We start from the raw sequence: 21,672 nt of genomic DNA on the forward strand, positions 1-21,672 counted from the left end.
CCGCAGGGCCTCTAGGGAAGCTCATTCTGATAAAGTCAGCCTGCTTCCTTAAGGACATTATCTTCATGGAATCCCAGTGGATTTACCATCCTTGCTTCCTTCCTGTAATCCATTCTGCCTGGGGGTCACAGACCAAGGACACACAGAAATGGGTTCAAAAAGTGAAGAGAAGTTCCCTTTATGGCACTTGAGTCTGACTCTGGGGGACTCTGGTCAAAAGACTGCTTCCCTTTCTTAATCCCCTGCAGCAGGAGACCAACTTCAGTGGACACAAGGCTAACGTGTGATGTGGCTTCCCAGGGTTTTGAGCCCCTATTCTTTGACGCTGGAGCCAACTGGCTAGGTTGGGTAGCTGCTGGAGTCAGGCGTCCACTTGGGCACAAGAGTCCCTGGTCCTCCTGACCCACAGCTAGGAAAATGGTTCACCGCCCAGCAACGAGCAAGTTTGCAGTTCCAAGTGGTGGGAGACGAATGTGGTCATTTGAGCCCAGACAGTTGCACTAGGGTCTCAGGGCTCCCCCACCGCCTCGCTGCCGCTTCTGTTGGGACCCTGTCAGTGAAGCAGCGCTCAGCACTTGGGACGGTCGCTCCCACGTGGCCGTGAGCACCTTAGAACCACCTGGACGAGGCGAGGGCCCACGCAGCACTGAGCCCGGGCCAAGGCCGGTTCTAAACCAACGCCCACGCCCGCAGAGTGGTCCCCGTGAACAGCAGGTGTCACCCTTCTGCTTCCAAACCCCCGGTGCCTCCAGGTGCCTCGCGCGTGCTCCCCAAACTTGAGCGCGTTGGAGCTGCGGCTGGGCGGGGTGGCCGCACGCACCTGCGTGGCGCCTGCGAGGCGGGGGAGTGGGGGGGGGGGTGTTGCCGCGTTCCCGCGCGCTCCCGGTGGTGGGGTGGGGGTGCGGGTGCGGCGACGCGGGGCAGCAGGTGCCCGCGGGAGCCAGCCCGCTGGCAGAGGTCGACGCTGGGACTTGCGCGGAGTTGAGGAAGGTGGCTCACGCTGCCAAGTCCCTCCCCTTCCCCCGGCACTTTCTCGGGGCGCCGAGAGCAGCGCGGAGGAGGTGCCGCCAGGGCTCGGGGCAGAGGCGCTCGCACTATGGCCCGCGTCCCGGCGCGCCTGCAGTTCCGCGTGCAACTGCGCTTCGTGACCGAGGAGCAGCTTTTCGGGGCCGGACCGCTCTCGCCCCCGACCCCGAAGTCTCTGCGGCTGGAGGTGCACCCGGCGGGGGAGGAGGCGGACGCGACGGTGACTGACGGTGAAGTACCGAGTCCTGCTCGAAAGTTGGGGCCGGGGGCGCGCGAGCGTGGTGTGAGCGCCCGCAGCGCGTGTGCGGGGGCGCGGCTGCGTGTCCGGGATGTGTGCGGAGTGCGCGGGTGCTTTCGGGCGCGTGGACGTGTGGGTGGCGCCGTCTCCGTCGCTCCCAGCAGGTGTGCAGCCCGCGGCTTGCCCAGGGGGAAGGCAGGGCTACTTCCCCTGACTCCAGCTGGCCCAAATTGCATCTTTATTGCGCTTAGAGAACTTGGGAGCCGCGGGCAGCCGGACCCTGAGAACTTGGCATGGCCAGAACTTAGAGGTGTCAAAGGCGAGGTCCAGAGAAGACAGGCGCGCAATGCCCTCGCCGGCCACCTAATCAGGAGCAGAGCAGAACAGGGAACCCCGTCTCCTTACTTCCAGACCTGCTCGGCTCTTGTTCCCTCCCCCGGCCGCCCGCCACCCTCCGGCCACACCTGCCGCTTTCTGCGGACCGAGTTCTGAAGCGCGTGTTCGCCGGTCTGAGTGGCGGTTGCGGCCAGTGTGGTTTCCACTAGGCGTTACTTTTTGGTTCAGAAAGGGACCTTTACAACGACGTGCGACCCCTGGCTTCCTGGAGCTGTGGGTATGTTGAGGGAGTGCTTCTAATCCTTACAGGATTCTGGACTTTTTTGAGAATCTAAAGAAACCTATAGAACCTGGCCCCAGAAAATATGCATTCCGGAGCACGAAACTTTGCATATAAACAAGAGGAGGTAACAGCTCCTCCCCGCAGCTGATACTAAATACCGCATTCTAGTAAGTGGAGGGAACAGAGCCCCAGACAGCTGTAAGCCTCCAAACACTCCTGGAGTTTCTTTCTTCTGACCCTAACTTCTAAGATTCTGAGTATTGTTTAAAGTGCTCTGCGTTGGTTCCAGTGGCAATTTCAAATAACTCAAGTACTGACCTGATTCTCTGTGATAAGGAGAATACAAGTTCACGGCTCCATCTCCAAGGCCTTAGAACAGACTCAGGCACACAGTCGACACTCAATACAGGCTTGCTGTGGAATGAAAGAAAACCTTTGGATGTGTTTTCTCCCTTCACTCTGGGCTGGGATGAGAAAGTCTGGGTCTTTAAAAAAGAAATACTAAATACTATTTGACTAGTGTCTTAGCTGGAGTCTTGGCAAGGGATCAAAAGCCTTACTCAGCAACTCTTAGATTTCTCTTTTGGTTGCAAGAGGGAAAAAGAAGTAGCTTTCAGTATTTTCTCCTAGGAATTTTAAAACTCAGGGTGCCAGAAAAGAGTTCAGTTTGTCCATGATGGTCATTTGATTTATTCTGTAGCCATGCACGTGGAGAAACAAAGGCACAGATTTGAGATTGACACGTTATTTGGTGTCCTATGAATTTCTTTCCCACAAATATGTGTTAAGAGAAGAAATACCTGAGGTTCAAGGTGATTGCAGTTGCAGACTCTCCAGCAAGTTACCGAATGCCTGGCCCATGTGGACATAATTCTCTTACAGAGAGCAATATGCTTTCCCTTAATGCAGTAAATAGAGTCTAGAGGTGACCTCTGTGGTATGGATTAGACCAGACTAATGGAAATGGAAGGAATAATTAAAGCTGAGGCAGGCAGTCATTGTCACCTGATTTTGATAATTCCTTGGGAAAGAATCACAAGAAAGTGGAGAACTCACTCTCTTATTAGCTTAAATCCTATTGAGGGTTTTGGGAGAGAAGCTATTCTGGAGTTGTTTTTTAGTAGCTCATTTTACTGTATGACCAACTAGACCACTGTGGATGATGAGCAGGCAGAGCAAGTTTAAAAACAGATTCTCATGAACTCTTAGAAGAAAGATTTTGGTGTATTCAAATATAGCAGCAGAATTTCGAATGGCTAGGATTTCTCCTGGGATAAAGTCTTTTGGATGGGTCCACAGTCTTTAAGAATGGTTCTAAACAATGTACCTTTAGAAAATCATACAGTTTCTTAGCTCCCATATGGAATCAGTTATTAAACAAGTATACTCTGGAGTAACTGGGCCTGGATTCAAACCCTAGTGCTACCTTTTATAAGCTATGCTGCATTTAACAAATTATTCACCCTGTGTGAGCTTCAGTTTCTTCATCTGTAAAATAAGGATGGCAATACACATGTTATAACATTAAATAAAATAATGCATACACCATGCTTGGTGTAATGCCTGGCATATATTAAGAGCGCAATAACTGTTCACTATTGTTATCAATGTTATATTTATATTCTGTCCCCAAAACAGCAGTTTTCTCAGGCTGTTCTGAGGGATAGCTGGGCTGTATTTCTGTGAAGATGTTGCAAAGGAAACTTAATTAAGTCTGATAGATAATAACTGGGAGAAACAGAACAATCTTTTAGATTCCCAATGTCAATAGCTTGTCAGGTAAAAAAGGGAATAGAACAAGAGAAACCAGTTTGTTCTTATTTCAATTCCTCCAAAATGGACAATGATTTTTATGAAGGGAACGCACCAGGAGATCCAGCACTCCGGCCTATGAACTCTGAGAAGACAGCCAGTCATTCCTTCCTTTTTTTTCTTCCTTTTTTTTTTGAGTCCCTGTCCTACCACAAGCCTGTCTGAGAGCATGCCTGATTCATCCTTTATCCTCAGAGCCTTCCACAATACACGGTACACACAAGACATCAATAAAAGTTTCTTGAGTGCATCAGTGATTTAAATCAAGAATTTTTAAATGTTACAAAAATAAAACTTGAAATACTGAGCACCGAGTGCAGAATCTGAGTTGCCCCCAAATGATTAAGACACTGATTTGATGTAGAGTCTAGAGGGCTGTTTTAAAGTACAGTATATTTATAGAAAATTTGAGGTATACTAAGATCAACAAACCAGGTGATGAGTGCCACTGGAAAGTTAGTTACTCATAGTTCCCAAGAGAGGGGGGCACACCATGCCATGGGTGGTGGGCACATGGAGAAGCAATAGGTGGGCTGGGGGGCCGATGGAGTAAGGGGAATTGTGGGTAAGAGCCTTCACTGTGGTTTCTGTGGGAAGGAATGGGGGAGGCAGGATCAGCAGGCTTAGGTTGGCAGGTTTGAATAATTTCAGTGGGCTCTTGGGGGACTGCGGCTGTCCCAAGTTGTCCGGCACCTGGCCCTGGGTTGATTATGGCAGGTGGATAGTGGCCTGGAGTGTGAAAGCCCAATCCAGGTGGCGTTGGGGATGTGGGTTCTGGATTGGTTGGCTTGTATTTGAAAAGTGTGCTTGCAGGTGAGTTGTTTACTATCTCTAGGAATTGGCTAACCTACGAGGGGCAGTCTCCCTAGGGTCAGCAAGACTCCAAATGTCAAAGCATCAGAATACAAAAATAAAAGACATGGTTAATATAAGGGAGAATCAGAATGTAAAGGAATTGGTAAATATAGTATATAGGGTGGGGGTGTCTGTCTGCTGGGTTTGGAGGGGTGGCTGCAAGTAGGAAGGGCCTGTGGATAAGGTCTTGAGTTGAGGTGATGGGGGGAAAATGTTATCTTCATACCTCAAGTATGTGAAAGAACTGGAAGATGGAGAGAAAGCAGACAACAGGTGGGAGATGGGTCTGCTTCTTCTCCACCCCTTCCTCCAAGGTCAGTGCCATGATGGGGGGCTGGAGGAGAAAGGAATTTAAGAACCGAGACTGTATCGCACAAAGGTTAATGGTAGACTGGATCTCTAGGAGAGAGGAGAGAACATTTCTTCCCTTGCTCAGTTAAGAGCTATCTTTTAATTAATCTGGAAGATGTAGGGAAATATATAAATAAGCCACATAGATAATCAAGTATAAAAATGCAGTGATTTTGTCTCTGAGGTGTTTTAAAAGGATGCAAGGTTTTTTGTTCCCTCGCGGTTGCTCATCTCATTAGAGGGGGAAAAAAGAGCAGAAGAAAAGTCAGAGAAAGACATCCTTTGTATCACATGGGAGTATTAATCTCCCTTCATTAAATTCTGTGATAACAGACTCAGTAAGTTGAAGCCTATGATCAGAATCCTGAAGTCAGTCACCTACAAACGATATAGGCATTCATTTACTTTTCATTCAACAAATATTTATTGAACACATGTTCTGTGCTAATCACTGGGTGAGCAATACGTGAGCTGAATAAAAGCCCATCTGTATGGAGCTAATATTTTAATTGGGGAAGATAATAGCCAATGACATAGCAAGACAATTTCAGAGTGAGATAAATGTTTTGAAGAAAATGAACCCAATGGAAGAAAAAAAAATAGAGACAAAGAAAGGGAGGGAAGCCAATTTAGAGAGTGATCAGGGAAGGTCTCTCTGAGGAAGTAATATTTGATCTGAGGCAGGAAGAATGGAAGGAGGCAGCCAAGCAAAGAACTAGAGGAAGAAGACGACAGGCAGAAGGAATGGTGGGTTGAAAGGCTCTGAGGCTGGAAGGAGTTGGTGGGTTTGGGATGGCCAGTGGAGCCGATGCTCATTAAGAGAGATGGGGAGTAATGTGAATTCAAGTTAGTGTTCCAGTTATTCTTGGAGTAGAACAAGCTATCTTTAAACTCAGTGACTTACGAATAACTATTTTATAATGCTTCCAGATTCTGTGGGTTAGGAACCAGGCAGGGCTTGGCTGGGTGATTCTTTTGCTCCTTGTGGCATTGACTGAGGCTACTCACTGGGACTCAGCTGGTGGCCAGCCTGGTCTGGAGGATGCAAGAAGGCCTTATTTACCTGGGCTGTTATCTGGGCTGGTATGATGGTTAATTTTTTGTGTCAGTTTGGGTGGGCTGTGTACCCAGGTATTTGTTCATACATTATCTGGATGATTCTGTGAGGGTGTTTTTGGATGAGACTAACATGTAAATTGGTGACTTTGGGTAAAGCAGATTACTCCCCTGAATGTGGGTGGGCCTCATCCAATCAGCTGAAGCCTTAACAAAACAAAGACTGATCTTCCCCAAGCAAGAAAGAATTCTGTCAGCAGATGGCCCTTGGACTTGAAGAGCAACACTGGCTCTTCCCTGGGTACTCACTCTGCTAGCCTACCCTGCAGATTTTAGATTTGCCAGATATATGTACACACACACACACACACATACACACACACCCTATGGATACTGTTTCTCTGGAGAACCCTGACTAATAAAATGGAGATGACTCAAAGATTAGGACCATCAATGGGGAGCCTACCTGTGGCCTCTCCACATGGTTTCCTCACACCATGGGCTTCCTTCCTGGACACTCATGGTTCCAAGAGAGAGTTTCCCTGCAGACAGAACAGAAGGCACGTTACTTTTTGTGAGGCACACCATGGAAATCAGTCGACATCACCTATGTCGTACTCTATTGATCAAAACAGTTGTAAGGCTACCCCGGTTCAAGGAGAGAGCGTGTAGACTCCACCTCTTTATGGGAGGAGTGTCAAAGAAGTTGGAGACAATGTTTTAAAACTGCTGTTATACCAACCAGGTCATGTGGGATGTAATATATGCACACACATGCTCACTCACTCACTAATGGTTTTTTTTTCTTCTTTTTTTAATTTTATTTTATTATGTTAATCACCATACATCATTAGTTTTTGATGTGGTGATCCACGATTCATTGCTTTTGTATAATACCCAGTGCTCCATGCTGTATGTGCCCTCCTTAATACCCATCACCGGGCTAACCCATCCCCCATCCCCCTCCCCTCTAAAACCCTCAGTTTGTTTCTCAGAGTCCATAGTCTCTCATGGTTCATCTCTCCCTCCGATTTCCCCCCCTTCATTTTTCCCTTCTTTCTCTTAATGTCCTTCATGCTATTCCTTATGTTCCACAAATAAGTGAAACCATATGATAATTGACTTTCTCTGCTTAACTTATTTCACTTAGCATAATCTCCTCCAGTCCCATCCATGTTGATGTAAAAGTTGGGTATTCATCCTTTCTGATGGCTGAGTAATATTCCATTGTATATATGGACCACATCTTCTTTATCCATTCATCTGTTGAAGGGCACCTCGGCTCTTTCCACAGTTTGGCTATTGCGGACATTGCTGCTATGAACATTGGGGTGCATATGGCCCTTCTATTCACTACATCTGTGTCTTTGGGGTAAATACCCAGGAGTGCAATTGCTGGGTCATAGGGTAGCTCTATTTTTAATTTTCTGAGGCACCTCCACACTGTTTTCCAAAGTGGCTGTACCAACTTGCATTCCCACCAACAGTGTAAGGGGGCTCCCCTCTCTCCACAACCTCTCCAACATTTGTTGTCTCATGCCCTGTCAAATTTTGCCATTCTAACTGGTGTAAGGTGGTATCTCAGTGTGGTTTTGATTTGAATTTCCCTGATGGCTAATGATGATGAATATTTTTTCATGTGTCTGTTAGCCATTTGTATGTCTTCTTTTGAGAAGTGTCTGTTCATATCTTCTGCCCATTTTTTGACTTGATTATTTGGTTTTTGGGTGTTGAGTTTGACAAGTTCTTTGTAGATCTTGGATACCAGCCCTTTATCTGTAGTGTCATTTGCAAATATCTTCTCCCATTCTGTGGGTTGCCTCTTTGTTTTGTTGACTGTTTCCTTTGCTGTACAGAAGCTTTTTATATTAATGAAGTCCCAAAAGTTCATTTTTGCTTTTGTTTCACTAACTTTTGGAGATGTATCTTGAAAGAAGTTGCTGTGGCCGATGTCAAAGAGGCTACTGCCTATGTTCTCCTCTAGGAGTTTGATGGATTCCTGTCTCACATTGAGGTCTTTCATCCATTTTGAGTTTATCTTTGTGTATGGTGTTAGAGAATGGTCGAGTTTCATTCTTCTGCATGTGGCTGTCCAATTTTCCCAACACCATTTATTGAAGGGACTGTCTTTTTTCCATTGCATATTTTTTCCTGCTTTGTCAAAGATTATTTGACCATAGATTGAGGGTCCATATCTGGGCTCTCTATTCTGTTCCATTGGTCTATATGTCTGTTTTTGTGCCAGTACCATGCTGTCTTGGTGATCATTGCTTTGTAATATAGCTTGAAATCGGGCAACGTGGTGCCCCCGACTTTGTTTTTCTTTTTCAACATTTCCTTGGCAATTCGGGGTCTTTTCTAATTCCATACAAATTTTAGGATTGTTTGTTCCAGCACTTTGAAAAATGTCATTGGAATTTTGATCAGGATGGCGTTGAAGGTATAGATTGCTCTGGGTAGCACAGACATTTTAACAGTGTTTATTCTTCCGATCCATGAGCATGGAATGTTTTTCCATCTTTTTGTGTCTTCTTCAATTTCTTTCATGAGTGTTCTGTAGTTCCTAGAGTATAGATCTTTTACCTCTCTGGTTAGGTTTATTCCGAGGTATCTTATGGTTTTTGGTGCTATTGTAAATGGAATCGTTTCTCTAATTTCTCTTTCTACAGTTGCATTGTTAGTGTATAAGAAAGCAACTGATTTCTGTGCATTAATTTTGTACCCTGCCACATTACTGAATTGCTGTATGAGTTCTAGTAATTTGGGGGTGGAGTCTTTTGGGTTTTCCACATAAAGTATCATGTCATCTGTGAAAAGAGAGAGTTTGACTTCTTCTTTGCCAATTTGAATACCTTTTATTCCTTTTTGTTGCTGATTGCTGTTGCTAGGACTTCTAGTACTATGTGGAACAATAGTGGCGAGAGTGGGCATCCTTGACATGTTCCTGATCTTAAGGGAAAGGCTCTCATCTTTTCCCCATTGAGGATGATATTCGCTGTGGGTTTATCATAGATGGATTTTATGAACTTGAGGAATGTTCCCTCTATCCCTATACTTTGAAGAGTTTTAATCAGGAAGGGATGCTGTATTTTGTCAAATGCTTTTTCTGCATCAATTGAGAGGACCATATGGTTCTTCTCTCTCCTCTTGTTAACGTGTTCTATCACATTGATTGATTTGCGAATGTTGAACCACCCTTGCATCCCGGGGATAAATCCCACTTGGTCGGGGTGGATGATCCTTCTAATGTACTGTCGGATCCTATTAGCTAGGATTTTGTTATCCATATTCATCAAGGATATCGGTCTGAAATTTTCCTTTTTGATGGGGTCTTTGCCTGGTTTGGGGATTAAGGTGATGCTGGCCTCATAGAATGAGTCTGGAAGCTTTCCTTCTGTTTCTATTTTTTGAAACAGCTTCAGTAGAATAGGTATTATTTCTTCGTTGAATGTTTGGTAGAATTCCCCAGGGAATTCATCAGGCCCTGGACTCTTGTTTTTTGGGAGGTTTTTGATCACTGCTTCAATCTCATTACTGGTTATTGGCCTATTCAGGTTGTCAATTTCTTCCTGTTTCAGTCTTGGCAGCTTATAGGTTTCCAGGAAGGCCTCCATTTCATCCAGATTGCTCAGTTTATTGGCATATAGTTGTTGATAATAATTTCTAAATTGTTGTTTCTATTTCCTTGGTGTTAGTCGTGATCTCGCCCCTTTCATTCATAATTTTATTAATTTGGGTCCTTTCTCTTTTCTTTTGGATAAGTCTGGTCAGTGGTTTATCGATCTTATTAATTCTTTCAAAGAACCAGCTTCTAGTTTCGTTAATCTGATCTACTGTATTTCTGATTTCTAATTCATTGATCTCTGCTCTAATCTTAATTATTTCTCTTCTAATGCATGGCTTAGGCATCGTTTGTTGCTTTTTCTCTAGTTCTTTAAGGTGTAGTGTTGCTGAGTTCGGGATTTTTCTATTTTTTTGAGTGAGGCTTGGATGGCTATGTATTTCCCCCTTAGGACTGCCTTTGCAGTATCCCATAGGTTTTGGACCCTTGTGTTTTTGTTCTTATTGGTTTCCATGAATTGTTTAAGTTCTTCTTTGATTTCCTGGTTGACCCAAACATTCTTGAGCAGAGTGGCCTTTAGCTTCCAAGTGTTTGAATTTCTGCCAAATTTTTTCTTGTGATTGAGTTCCAGTTTTAGAGCATTGTGGTCTGAGAATATGCATGGAATAATCTCAATCTTTTGATATCGGTTGAGACCTGATTTGTGACCCAGTATGTGGTCTATTCTGGAGAAAGTTCCATGTGCGCTCGAGAAGAATGAGTATTCTGTTGTTTTAGGGTGGAATGTTCTGTATATATCTATGAGGTCCATCTGGTCCAGTGTGTCATTCAAAGCTCTTGTTTCTTTGTTGATTTTCTGCTTAGATGATCTGTCCATTGCTGAGAGTGGAGTATTGAGGTCTCCTACAATTAATGTATTGTTATCAGTGTGAGTCTTTATTTTGGTTAACAGTTGGCTTATGTAGATGGCTGCTCCCATGTTGGGGGCATAGATATTTACAATTGTTTGATCTTCTTGTTGGATAGACCCTTTAAGAATCATATAGTGTCTTTCTGTGTCTCTAACTACAGTCTTTAGTTTAAAATCTAATTTGTCTGATATAAGAATTGCTACTCCAGCTTTCTTTTGAGGTCCGTTGGCATAGAAGATGGATCTCCATCCCCTCACTTTCAGTCTGGATGTATCTTTAGGTTCAAAATGAGTCTCTTGTAGATAGCATATGGATGGGTCCTGTCTTTTTATCGAATCTGCAACCCTGTGCCGTTTCATGAGAGCATTTAGGCCATTCACGTTGAGAGTGATTATTGAAAGATATGAATTTATTGTTGTCATGTTGCCTGTGAAGACTGTGTTTTTATAGATTGTCCCTGTAAATTTCTGTTGTATATCACTCTTGGGGTCTTTCTCCCTTTATAGAACCCCCCCCTTAATATTTCTTGCAGGGCTATCTTAGTGGTCACATATTCTTTCGGCTTCTGCTGGTCTTGGAAGCTCTGCATCTCTCCATCCATTCTAAATGACAGCCTTGCTGGATAAAGTATTCTTGGCTGCATGTTCTTCTCGTTTAGTACCCTGAATATGTCTTGCCAGGCCTTTCTGGCTTGCCTGGTCTCTGTGGATAGGTCTGACATTATTCTGATGTTCCTCCCTCTGTACGTAAGGAATCTCTTCCCCCTAACTGCCCTTAAGATGGTTTCCTTGGTTCTAAGATTTGCGAGTTTTACTATTACATGCTGGGGTGTTGATCTTGGGAGGGGTCCTCTCTGCCTCTAGGACAGGAATATTTGTTTCATTCCCCAAATTAGGGAAGTTCTCAGCTATGATTTGCTCAAATATATCTTCTAGTCCTCTCTCTCTCTCTCTCCACCCCCTCAGGGATTTCAATAATTCTGACATTGGAACGTTTCATGGTGTCACTTATTTCTCTGATTCTGTGTTCATGGATTCTGAGTCATTTTTCCCTGGCGTCCTCATTTCCCTTTTTCTCTACTAAGTTACCTTCCAGTTCACTAATTCGTTCTTCTGCCTCACTTACCCTAGCTGTTAGATTATCTAGATTAGATTGGATCTCATTGATAGCATTTTTAAGTTCCTCCAATTCAGCTTTTATTTCTGCCCTTAGAGACTCTTTGTTGCCATTAGTTGATTTCTCCATTCTAGCTATTATCTTCACAATTGCTAGCCTGAATTCCATCTCCAACATCTTGATTATATCTGAATCCATTTGTAAATCTGTGGCATAAATCGTAATCTCTGAGTCTTTCCTATTTTGGGGGGTTCCTCCTCCTAGTTATTCTGTTGAGGGGTGGTTGAGGGAATGTACAGAGTCCAAATTATTGACCACAACCCAAGCAAGATGCACCTGTTTTCTAGGGACCTTAGGGTTGTTGGCCTCTTGTTCTCCCATCCTGTCTTCCAGTTGAGGGGCCTGCTGCACTGGTACTCAGGCAACCCTGTTTGGGCAGAGTTGCCCTGCCACCTGTGGCGGGGGATGAGCTCAGTGGGAACCGGTTTTGGGTGGCTTTTTTTCTCTGGCGGCTTTCCCTGGTGGCTTTCCGTGTCTCTTCCGAGAGTCAGAGCAGAAGAGACCGTTTCCAACTCTCTGCCTCAGAGCAGAGAGTTTGCAGTCTGTTCTGCAGTGAGCTCTCCAGGCCACACTCTCTCCATTTCTGTCTGTACTGCTATAAACTGCAGCGTCCTGGGTTGTGCGCCCCTCCGCAGCGCTCCCAGTCCTCGCCTCCAGGTCGAGGCATGTCTCTGCCCTTTGTGCTTCTAGAACCACCAGCCGCCCCCAGTTCGCACGTGAGGCCCCGCCGCTCGGTTTCCATCTTGGGGGCTGCCCTAAAGTCCTTTACCCACTGCTCCCGGTCTGCGAGTCTGTGCCCCGTCCCCAGCAGTGTAGGCTGTCACTCACTGGCGGTGTAGGATCCCCACGGCCAGGCTCCCTCCCGCTGCCGTTTATCCTCCGATATCTGCCTGCGGAATCATGGCTCTCTGCTTCTTACCTCGAAACCAACTGCCTGCGATATTGTGTTTCACTAATGGGGTTTTGGAAGAGCCATGAAAACAACCCTCATTGTGACAGTTGCTGAAAAAGCTGATCAGAGAGCATGAGTTTTGATGTGTACCACAGTGGACTTCCTAATTCTCTCCTGAATTGAACTTGCTCCTCCTCACTCCCCCCTGCCCACTGGGTGAGCAGCCCCGAAAACACCATCTCTGCAGACAGGAAGCAGGTAGGAGGGGGCTGGGATGGGCAGGCTCCTGTCCTTCTCCCAAAGGCATGAGAGAACCCCGAGGGGAGAGGGGGTACAGAGAGGTTAGAACTGCCTCTGGGGCTCAGTGTTTCTTAATGGGGCATGGATAGCACATGTGCTGGGGAAATTCTCCACCATCAGAGACATTGCAGAGTGTTTAGCATCCCTGGCCCCTTGGCAGTAAATGCGAGCAACCCCCCTCTAGGACCTCAGTTTCTGTGACAGTGAAGAAAACCTTCACGCGAACACATGAGGAGGGAGAGATGCAGAATTCCCTCCCCTGCTCACCCCCAGTAATCACAAACTCGGAATACTCCAACACGTCTCCATCTAGATTGAGAAACACTATGCATATCCTTGACATGGGTAGTCCCTCTCCCAAACAGTACACTACTCCTTGCATTCAAGGTCAAATCCGACCTTGCTACATTTACTCACCGCAACTATTTGACATTATGGTTGCACTGAAGGGTTTGTTAAAGAAATCCTGCCAAGTAACTTTTCTTGTTATATTACCAAGAGCAACACTTGCGTGATTTCATTATATCTTTCCAAGAAAGACATTTAATGCAACTAACTGGAGACTTCCGGCTAGACCTGGTTTCAGGTTCCGGCATTATGGGATGCACGTCTGTGAAGAGAAAGCATTCCTGTCCTCTGTCAGGCAGCAGTGGTACCTCAAATGGATGACACATATGAAGCCATTCAAAGCCCTTCTGTGTTTGAGTCTAAAGACCCTGAGGTGAAAATATGGGAAAAGACTCGTTTTCCATGCTGAATAAAGACCCTTTAAAATTCCTTTCTTCCCCCATTTTCAATAATTGTACCAAGTTGTGGTCTGTATTGATTACCCATGAATACACCAGTTCAAGGACAGGCAATCCATTGATAAATACTTGAGTCAGTGCCCTGAGGAAGGGAAAACAGGCATGGGAATCTTGTGAGTAAACAGCATAGTTGTCCCTTGATTTGATGAGTTGCTACTTGAAACAGTGAAGTTATCGAGGCAAGAAATTTGCATATATCACTGACGTCCTGTTTGTGATAATATGACTTTGTGTTGTGGCCACAGGATATTTGAACTAATCAACTGTTTTCACAGATGAGGCTTATAAAAATTTAGCAGGAGGTTTGAAGTGGCAGCACAGAGTGAGCAACGTTCTGTCATTAGCATCCTCCTCCTCACAGGGTTGCCCCTCCAATAAGCCCCCAGTGCCTGGGAGCACCCACCACACCCCTCACTTCCCTTCCCCCTGCAGCTGGGTTTTCACACTGAAGACCTGCAGATCTAACCTTGCTGAAGGGTTAGATGTTTCCAGTACATTTGCATTTCATCCCGGACTGCCTCACTCAGGAATCACTTTTCCTTCTTTGATAAGTTCTTGTTTTGGGTCTGCGAGATTTCTGAGTATCCTAAGTCATTGTCTGATTATTATATTTACCTCCATGTAGCTCAGCTGTGCCTTTGTGGTAGATGCTAGACACATTATGTCTGGCCTCACTGTAAGCAGTTATATTGACCTTATTTTATTGGTTCATTCTGTCCCAGGTGTATCATCCTCAAAACCTGACTCTTTCCCCCTTTCCATGATACTGTCTTGTGTTCAATTACCCAGTCTTTAGCCTGTGGTCAGGTTGGACTTCCAGCCACAGATCCAAAGTCACATTAGCCCAAAGGGTGAGAAAACTCTTTGCTTGTGGCTTAGAGGGAGCTAGATCTATCAGTAAGCTTAGAAACCTGAGTGAGAGAGTAGAGTGACTGATGGTTCGCCTTTTGGCATATTTCAGGCAGAATTAAGGTTTTCTAACTCTGGGCCAGTCATCTAAATAGAATTGTGTGACCTTCTTTTGTTCATGGCTTCTCACTCTTTTAACCCTGTTTTATAATTAGGGTGGGGAGGTAGTTGGATTAACCAGATTAGATTCCCCATTTATTGGCTTCATGACCTTGGGTTTACAGAACCTACCTGAACCTTTCTTAGTTTTCTCTTCTAGAGCTGAGATAATTTTTACCTCATAAAGTTATGGAAAAAATAAACAGAATAATGAAATGTGAAAAAAATGCAAAGTGACTTCTATTACTTTTCAAAGTAAATAGGGTCAAAATTATCAAATAGAAATAGTGCAAAGATATTTGGCAAGCAGTTGTAAAGCAAAGCTACCACTTTTATGGAGCTTACATTCTAGAACCATTTGGAAAGCATCAGGATACTCTGTCCATGCTGGACTTCCTGCAAGACTGTTTTTTTTTTTTTTTTAGATTTTATTTATTTATTTGACAGAGAGAGAGAGTACAAGCAGAGAGAGAGGGAGAACCAGGCTCCCCGCAGAGCAGGGGGAGCCCGATGTGGGACTCGATTCCAGGACCCCGGGATCACGACCGGAGCCGAAGGCAACTGCCCAACCAACTGAGCCATCCAGGCGCCCCCTGCAAGACTGTTTGAGAAAAATATATTTTGTGGTCCTAGTAGATTTACTGTGTGTATAGTTGTCTTCTACCGAGTCCGTAATGTCAGCCTCTCTGCTGAGGAATCGTTTCTCAGGCCTTTTTATGTGCTTTTCCTTCTGCTTAAAATGCTTTTCCAAATCCAGATCTCCACTCTGTCTGGCCTTCGGAATATTTGGGTCTTGCTCATCCTTTAGTTCAAAGTTGGAAAGTACTGTTTTGAGAAGGGACTTCTCATCATGCTGGGTACCCACTGTTCCCACTGTGTCCACCGCCATATTTCTTAGCCGTTTGCTTTCATGGCAATTACCACAACTTGTAATGAGATATAAAAGAATTTTATGATTTACCTTTGGTTAAAATTGAAGTTGGAATCACAGGCCACAAATCACAAGAGTGTTTAACGAGAAACCTTGAGAGACAGGGAAGAGGTTGACCCAAATGCTTCTGAGAGTGTGGGTAAGAAGGTTGAAGTGTATTTTCCAATTAGGAACCATAAAGGCATCAGGAATGGTGAGCACTAGCCAGGCCAGGAGGAAGGACTGTCTCGGTCAGAGCTGTGCATATTCTGAGTCTTGTCATTATGAAATGAGTTCCTGGCCAGTGTTTTTACTAAGAAGGGCAAAAAGGTCTCCAGTCATATTTTGTTTTTACTATAGAAAGCTTATGGTGATCTCCTGGGAACTAGAAGTCAACCTTGAGGCTATTACGACTGCTGAAAAGCTTGTTTAACATGTTTATTATGGGAAATTGTATTTACTTACTATATGTGTATTTTAGAAAATTGCATTCTTTAGCATATTTGTTGTAGCAGATTGAGTCTATTCGCCATGTTGTGTTGTACACCACAGCACTGTGATGAATAGCTTACTAACTGTCTTCAGTAACTCTCCCTATACCAGTGACAGGAATTCATTTCATTTATTGATTCATGCAATTCGTATTTATTCATATTTATTGAATACCCACCATGAGCCAGATACTGTTCACGGCCCTGGAGAAATGGCAGTGTTTTAGTTATCTATTGGCAAGTAACAATAACTACAGACTTAGTGGCTTCAGTTGATACACATTGATTACCTGCTCAATTCTGTGGTCAGGAGTCTGGGCATGCCTTCAGTGGGTCCTCTGCTCAGAGTCTCTCAGAACCTGCAGTCAGTGGCTGGTACTGAGATTTCACATAAAAATCTGACTGGGGCAGGATCATTTGTATGGTTCTTGGCTGAATTGGGTTCATTAAGTTCTATTCACTGACGGCCTCGGCTTCTTGCTGCCCCTTTGCTGGAAGCCACCTCCAGTACCTTGGTACATGGGCCTGCCCAACATGGCAACATCCCAACGTGGCAACATGTGTCTTCAAACCCAGCAAGAGAGGGAGCGGTCTGATAGCAAGATGAAAGTCCCAATCAGATATAACCTAATCATGGAAGTGACATCCCTGACCTTCGTTAGAGTCTGTTGGTTAGTCCCCAGGCCAGTCCGTGCTTGAGGAGAGAGAATTACATCATGGCATGAATACCAGGAGACAAGGATCATTGAGGGCCTTCTTGGAGTCTGCCTGCCGTAAGGAGTGAGCAAAAAAAAGGTCACCACTTTCACAGAGCATACGTTCTAGTACCATTTGGAAAGGATTAGGGTTTTTGTGCTGGACTTCCGACAGGCCTGTTTGAGAAAAAGATATTTGGGGTTCTAACACGAATTGCTGAGCACCATGGAAAGAATCCTTCTTCTTTAAATTAGTTATCAGGTATAGTCCTGCACTAAATCTCTCAGGGAGTTTGCAGTTAAATTGCAGAGCCAGAGCATGTCTCTCAAAGTATACAAAATCTCCGAGCAGAGCTATACTCTCGATGGAACAAAAAATCAGCTCCAACGTGCTTCTGGCTTCCTGGTCCTTTGTTCTACTTTAGAGAGCTGGATGGAGGACGCCCCTCTTTAGGATTAAGACAAATCCTGTCGTGGTAACTTATGTTTAGTTTTTAGTCGGCATGACTTCATCCTGACTTCATTTCTTTGTGTGGAGGGTTCAGCCAGCTTTTCTTTGTGGGGAAGAGATGTATTGAAGATAAATTTGTGTTTAGGTTCAGACACTGAAGCATGTTCTGGTCACTCATAGGGGAGACAGTGAGCTGTTGTTTCAAATACTAGAAATTACAGTGATGTTTTATAGAGTGAAACAGTGACTTTTTTGATACGATACGGGAAAGGAGAAAGAGATGAGGAAGGAAGGAAAGATGGGAGGGAGGCAGGGAGGGAAGAAGAAGGGAAGCTCGAGCCGTTACTGTATTTACTGCGTCCTAGGGGATAAACAAGTGGCACACTCTATGGATACTGCTGTTTTCTGGGACAGTCATGTTTTATGACTTTAAGTCATAATCCAAAACGCATTTCACAAACCTTGACATTTACACAGTCATGGGTTTAGAATTTGTGTTTTAAAAAACACGGAGCTAGATTCTGGACAGGCTTGAGAGAACAGCTATGCCTTGGAACTTGAATATCAGAAAATAAAAGATTAAGGAAAATGCATCAGTCAAAACAGGGGAGAGGAAAGTGGGTCTGAATGGTGTGCGTGGCTCTTAGCCTAACCAAGTGCAGCTAATGACAGCACAGATCCCAAGGCGAGCGTTGCAGGTGAATGTGAGATGCAGTGCTTGGAAAACAAGCAGGTTCTGGAAGTGGCCTAAGACTTTCAGAGAGAACAGACCTGAGATGCACACCCAGCTGTCGGGGCTGGAGTCTGAGCCCTCAGAGTGCTTCCCTGTGCTTGGAAAACAAAAGGTCTGTATCATTGCTTTGTGAATTTCCTTTGGATGAAGCTTATTTTTTCCTTACAGGGAGACTTTTCTCTGATTTCATATTTTTCTTCGTCAGAGAAGAAAGGTTTTTTTTAATCCCATTTCTACAGATGACAAATGCTTCAGGGTGTGAATGCTGTTTCCTTAGATTTTTAGGAATATCAGATCAGAAGAGCAGTGAACATGTCAGCTAGAGGCAATGAATATTAATTCTCTAATCTGCAGAATAATAATAGCATTAGAAGAGACTGTGGTTCAGAGACATGGAATAAATGTACAGGTTCAGCCAGCTTGTACATAAAAGAGCCAGCCTGGAGCTCAGCCCCACTGTCCACTTCAGCTCTCCTGGTCTCCTTGGAGAATATTTAGAATGTGCTTTCTTTACCAACTTAAATGGGTTTTCTCCCCTGACTCACAGGAATAGTTGTGATTTTTCTGTCCCTCTCTCTTTTTTCCATAAAGCATTTGACTCCTTGATATTCCAGTTAGACTGGGAAAACATTATCTGGTGTTGAAGCATTTCACAAATACCACTTTATTTGCATTTCCCCGTATTCTGACGCAGCCCTTCACTTTCAGCTTCTTGAGGTCAGGGCTGTGTCATAATCATTTCTGTGTTTCTGGGGAGATATGCAGTAGGACCTGATTCTAGTGGGTATAGTTATGTAGCTTCCAGGGCAGAAAGTGTAATTTTTCCTTGGAAAATATGGACTTAGAATCCACATCGGCTTTATTGTGCCATTATTACAGTGAGCTCTGTAACCTTTCTAATAAATTAACCAAGTTTCTCTGCTCTTACTGGCTAATTTTGTTCCTCTTCGAGCAAATCCTTCCTAATCAGAACATGTGCTGAACTTGAATAATCCAACAAATGAGGGGGAGCAATTGAGCTAATTTGCATTCTCCGCCTCAACAAAGCATCATTTAGTGTCTTGGGAATCATCTTCCCAATCATCTTGGCTTCCCCGCTCTGTTTTCCCTGATTCTTTCTTAAATGTGTTGTTACGCTTTTAATTAGCTTAGTTCACACAGGGCCGAACATATTTGCAATGTGTAGATAACAGCCACCTTTCCAAAGGTCCTGGAATGGGTAAGAAATCAAGTTCCCCAGAAAGCTCAAGAAGACACTTTTCCCCCTGGGGCGTAGGGTTCAGGAGATAGGGACTTCACATCGTTTGAAGCAGCACGGCTGCCTTTATGTAAACTTCTTCCAAAGCAGTATATTCTGTCATTGGCAAGTAGCAAGATTATGAAATGTCATAGTCATTTCATTGTTTCTGATAATTATTCATTCATTCATAATTATTTATTAAATACCTCTCTTTGCCTGCACCATTATAAGACCTAACCAGTAATCAAGAATAACCAGGTTTTCTGTATAGTTCTTACTCTTGATAATTTTACTCACTAGACACATAGACTGTTGTCAGCAGTGGGTGGACTCAGAGTCCCACTACTTGTGAAAAGCACATGTTGGCCCTTAGCTTTCTTGATGTGGTCCCCCTGAGTATACCTGTGGAATCCATCAGCTCTTAAGTTCATAGGATGAAATTTCTATTATAGATACCCAAAACCACAATATTAACAGAATGAGAGAAAAGAGACGTGTAACCCAAGGGAACTGAGGCGTGAGAGGTGTAAACAAGGCTAGAAAGAACCATAAACCCATGTCCGTCTTTTTATGGTAGCCCCAGAGAGTAATTACCAAATACCATCACATTTCCTATGCAGCAAACATCTCTTACTGGATACTTGCATACCATGTAACTGCTCCCCAACATTCTGCCTTCCTTTTTGTCTCATATTTTTCACTTTCAGCTAGTTAGCTACAGTGGTGGGGGTGTCTTCTTTTTGCACAGACCTTCAAATACACAAAAGTCTTTTGTGCAGTCTTCCTACATCATTGCAGGCATAATAGTACACACCAACAGTTTACTAGAGAATTAGTAAACCTGTTTTGTAGTATGTATTTCTGCAAGAGTGGAAAACTAGGGCTCTCATAGCTATAATTACAAGTATTTTATGTGGTGGGACAATATTATTAAACATGAATTTCCTGGGTAGTTGAGCTAATGGTCATGGTGTAAATCCCAATCTCCCAGCATACCTTCCCCTAAAACAGAAATAACAAGAAGGAGGACTAAAACTCATGCTGTCAGCATCACAAGAAGACAAAATACTGTCCAAACTTCAAAATACCTGCAACTATAAAAATAAGCACAGAATCCTGGTGAGTTTTCTCTCACTGTCCTGCTGTAAGCCCTTGTGAATTGCAAGGGCAGTCCCTGATCACTTTTGTAGACTAGAGTAGGACAACTACTAGCAGCAGACCGGTTATTGATCTAGAGTCATCACTGTAAAGTCCACCATAAGAGTGAAAAAAATAGGGAACAAAGAAGTGATCTTGTAGATCAGGAAACTGAAGACAGGGAAGAAACTTAACATTGCAAATAGAAGAGGCAGTTTTGGAAAGGTGACATTTCAGGAGAAGAGAAGGAGTTTAAAATGGAGAGGCACCTTTTGAAAAACCACAGATAGTGTAAAGGAAAGCACATTTGTGATCCTACAAGGCAAAAGAAAAAAGCAAAGAACAAACATCCCACCCAAAAAGCTATCCAGTAAATCTACCACATGTCACTGTCAATAGAAAAATGCACTCTTGAACCTCTTAAAACACTCCAAACAATGCATATCCAGAAATGCAGAGGCCTAACCAGCCATCATTTGTATATACCTACCATGAAAATACAGCAGTAAATGAGAATTAAATTAATTCAGTGTGTGACAATTCCACCCACTAAATGAAATAGAATAAAATATTCTCAAATAAGCATTTGGGATTTGAAAAACAAACCATTTCAAGACAGAAATTTAAAATCCAAGAACATAAATGGACAGAAAATAAAAAAGACTAAAATAAGGGTTGATTAAATTCAGGAAAAGCATTGAATAGTCTAAATTATATAAGAAATGAGGACTAATTTAAAAATTCCCTAAGAAATAAGAGACTCAATTAATAAGAGCATTGAAGAAAATTAGGAATATATCAAGAGAATAAAAACAAGATTAAAAAAGAAAAAAGAGTAAGAAAGTGTTTGAAATGAAATGTAGGCGAAGATGATCCAATTAGGTATAATTGGAGTCCCTGAAAAAAAGATATAAAAAACAATGAAAGAGAATTAAATTTTGAAACTGTACCTTAAAAAAACCCCTTATTTCTTGTAAATAAAAAGTTAGAATCTAAATATTGAAAGGGAACTCTTGGCCTATAACAACTAACTCTGAGACCTATCTGAGTAACACTATTAAACTTTATAAAGATGTCTTTTAAAGTCTTCAGAGTTACATGGTAAAAAGATAAAATATCTTACAAAGGCAAAAGTGCTATGCTGGCTTTAGATGTTCAAAACATGTTTGTTGTTCAAAAACAATATACAAAGGGCATCACCAGTAGAACATCATTGTTGTGTGTGTGTTTTTAAAGATTTATTTATTTATTTGAGAGTGAGAGACAGCATGAGCGAGTAGGGGGGAGGGCAGAGGGAGAGAATCTCAAGCGGTCTCTCTGCTGAGTGCGGAGCCTGATGCTGAGCTCTATCTCACCATCCTGAGATCATGACCTGAGTTGAAATCACAAGTCAGATGTTCAAC

The sequence above is a fragment of the Neomonachus schauinslandi genome, chromosome 13 (assembly GCF_002201575.2).
Source record: "Neomonachus schauinslandi chromosome 13, ASM220157v2, whole genome shotgun sequence".
Lineage (NCBI taxonomy): Eukaryota > Metazoa > Chordata > Mammalia > Carnivora > Phocidae > Neomonachus > Neomonachus schauinslandi.